Source organism: Suncus etruscus, chromosome 4 (genome assembly GCF_024139225.1).
Source record: "Suncus etruscus isolate mSunEtr1 chromosome 4, mSunEtr1.pri.cur, whole genome shotgun sequence".
In the NCBI taxonomy this organism is placed as follows: Eukaryota; Metazoa; Chordata; class Mammalia; order Eulipotyphla; family Soricidae; genus Suncus; species Suncus etruscus.
In genome coordinates, this window is record NC_064851.1 from 14533092 (window position 1) to 14536644 (window position 3553).

The window sequence follows — 3553 nt, forward strand, 5'->3', positions numbered from 1 at the left end:
GGCCCTGCAGGTGGGAGATGGGACCCAGGGCCTGTGCCACCCTGCTCTGGGACCTGGCACCATTTCCAGACACCGGTGCTTTCAGCCCCCTTGAGTCCCCCCAATCCCCACTGGCTGGCAGGTAGGGGACCTGCCTTGGAGGGGCCAGAGGCCCAAGCATGGCTGCTGGTGAGGCTCAGGTGTCAGCCTGGTCCTTGGGGGCCCCTGGGCAGTGGTCAGAGAGGTTGGGCTGGCAGCGAGGGCTGGGGGCAGCATGGAGGCGCTGAGGCCCTCCCCACTCTGCACCAGCATCCCATAATAGTCCCCCGGCCCCTCTCCCCCTCCCACACGCGCCATCCCATAATAGGTGCTGGAGCAGCAGTCCCCGCAGTAGGTACAAAGAGCTATCCCATAATAAGCTCCCCACCCCCCCAAGTGGGCCCCCCCTCAGCCCTGCAGCCGGTGCCATCCCCCGCTGCTCCCCCCTCTGGCCACCAAAGGCCCTGGCAGCCCATAATAGTCTTGCCTCTGGTCGCAGGAGGCCTCCAGCCCATAATAGTCCCTTCCACCACCACCACCCCCTTCCCGCCCAGCACCCCTTCCTCCCTCCCGCCTCCACTTGGAGCCAGGCCTCGGCAGCCCATAATACTCCCCAGTCTCCCAAGGCTCTTGCAGCCCATAATAGTCTCCCTGTCTCCTAAGGCCTGTGCATCCCATAATATTACCAGATGCCTGACCTGTGGGCCAAACCCCAGCCCTGCTCACACATCCAGCCTGTGACAGAGCCACTGGGCTCCCTCCCTCCCTGGCGGCCCCTCCCTCGGGCCTGTCCCCTCCCTATGTCTGGGCCCCCTCCCAGCCCCACCCTGTCATGCTGGGCCCCTCCAGCCCCCCTCTGTCCTTCTTCCTGGGCAGCCTGGCTGCTTCCTCCAGGCCTCTGTCCTATCCCTCTGCTCTGTCTGTGGAGTGGGGTGGGGTGAAATGGGCAGCAGCGGGCACAGTGGGGAGACAGTGCCCCCACAGAGCAGCAGGCCAGCGGCTGCCCTGCGCTGTGTCTGCTGGACCTGGGGCGGGCAAACTGGCCCAGCCTGCCTTGCTCCCCCATGGCCCTGGTCCTGCCTCTTCCTGCGGCCACACCTCCATTTCTAGAGCCCTGCTCTTCCAGAAACACTGCCATGGGCATCCCACTAGATCCATGGCATCTGCTCTCCAGAGCTTCTGGGGAGCAGATGTCCTGGCTCAAGGATGCCTTTGGGTGCTTTCCCAAAGTGCCCTCATGGGTGCTCAGACAAGCCCCCAGGAGCTACTCTGATCTCCATTTTCCAGAGGGAGAACAGAAGTTCAGAGAGGTTGAGTTCTGCTGAAGTCACAGGTTGAGAAGTGACTGTGGAAATTGCTACCAGGACTTGTTCATTCAGAAGTTCTGAGAGCCATTGAGATCCTCCAAGCAAGCAATTCACTTGTCATTGTATCTCTGGGAAAGACAACATGGTGATAGCAACAAGCCTTTAGGATCTCTTGAAACAATGGAAGCAGCAGATGTGGTAACCTTCAACCTCTTCTCCATTTCTCATAGCCGGTCATTTTGTTTTGTTTTGTTTTGTTTTGTTTTTTGGGCCACACCCAGCGGTGCTCAGGAGTTACTCCTGGCTGTCTGCTCAGAAATAGCTCCTGGCAGGCACGGGGGACCATATGGGACATCGGGATTCGAACCAACCACCTTTGATCCTGGATTGGCTGCTTGCAAGGCAAACGCTGCTGTGCTATCTCTCTGGGCCCCAGCCGGTCATTTTGTGAGCATTTCTATAAAGTGCTTCAGAACCTTCTCTTTACTGTGGTGCTGTCCTTTAATGTGGAATTTCTTTGATTTGAAGACCACGAGCGTTTGCAACTCGCTTACCTGCCCAACTTCTCTCAGCAAGTGGCAGGACCATCCAGCAGAGGAGACAGCCTGCAGTCACATCTTAGTGGGCAGGGGAATAGTATAAAGTTTAATATCACATCCTGCATATGTGACCCCTGGTCTGCAGTCTTGTAAGCATCTCATCTGGCCCCAGCAAACATCCCACACCTAATTCCTATGTGAGCCCCAAGGAGCAGTAACCCTTAGCAGTGCTTGGGGACCATATGTAGTATTGGGGATTAGATCTGGGGAGGTGGGGGCCGGGCGGTGGCGCTGGAGGTAAGGTGCCTGCCTTGCCTGCGCTAGCCTAGGACGGACCGCGGTTCGATCCCCCGGCGTCCCATATGGTCCCCCAAGCCAGGAGCGACTTCTGAGTGCATAGCCAGGAGTAACCCCTGAGCGTCAAATGGGTGTGGCCCAAAAACCAAAAAAAAAAAAAAAAAGATCTGGGGAGGTGGAGAAGGGCTGGAGAGATAGTTCAGTAGACAAGGTGCTTGCTTTGCATGCAACTGACTCAACTTCAATTCCTGACACCATTTTTTGGTGTGTGTGGGGTGGGAGGCACATCCAGGGGTTAATCCTGGTTCTGTGCTCAGAAATTCCTTCTGGGGCCGAAGAGATAGCATAGTGATAGGAGGTTTGCCTTGCAAGCAGCCGACCCAGGACAGATGGTGATTTGAATCCTGGCATCCCATATGATCCCTTGAACCTGCCAGGAGCAATTTCTGAGTGCAGAACCAGGAGTAACCCCTGAGCACTGCCAGGTGTGACCCCCCCCCCAAAAAAAAAAGATCCCTTCTGGCATGCTCAGGAGACCAAATAAAATGCTGGAATTTGAACCCGGGTCAGCTCTGTGTGCAAGGCATAAATGCCCTACCTGCTGTGCTATCATCATTCAGGCCCCATTCTTGGCACCTTACAATGGTCTTCCTGAAGCTTGCTAGACTGGAGGCTAAAGGAATTCCTGAGCACAGAGTGAGAGGTAATTCCTGAGCACAACTGGATGTGGCAAAGGAAAAAATAATAATAAAAATACTGTGGTATTTTGTGGCAAATTGGCCTCTTGTATTATCTCTGTCCCAGAGCAACTATCTTATACTTCAACAACCTGGTACTTGTGAGATTCTGCTCAATTCTCCCTAACCTACAACCAACCTTTCATCTTTTCTTCTCCCTCTGCTGTGACTGCCTGTACCCATAGGGTACAGCAGCACTCAAACCACCTCACCAGAGATTTCACCCTGGAGACCAATCCTGTCTTCTGCCCTTCCACAGCATGGTAAAAAATTTCCTGGGCTTGGGGCCGAAATGATAGCATTGAGGTAAGGCGTTTGCCTTGGATGCAGAACGATGGTGGTTTGAATCCTGGCATCCCCCGAACCTGCCGGGAGTGATTTCCTTCCCTCACTTCTCACTATCCCCTCCCCCACTCCCGGAAATGTCAGTAGGTCAAATGCTTTTAGGGGATTCTCTGACCACCCACTCAACCACCCACATGAAAATCTTGTTCTGTATTCTTGTATTTTCCATGAAGGCTTCAACAATATTAGTGGATTGGAGGACGGTGTAAATCCTGTTGTGCTTAGGACTTATTTTTGCCTCTGCATTCAGGGATCACTCCTAGAGGGCTTGGGGAACCATATAGGATGCCAGATTGAACCCGAGTAGGCT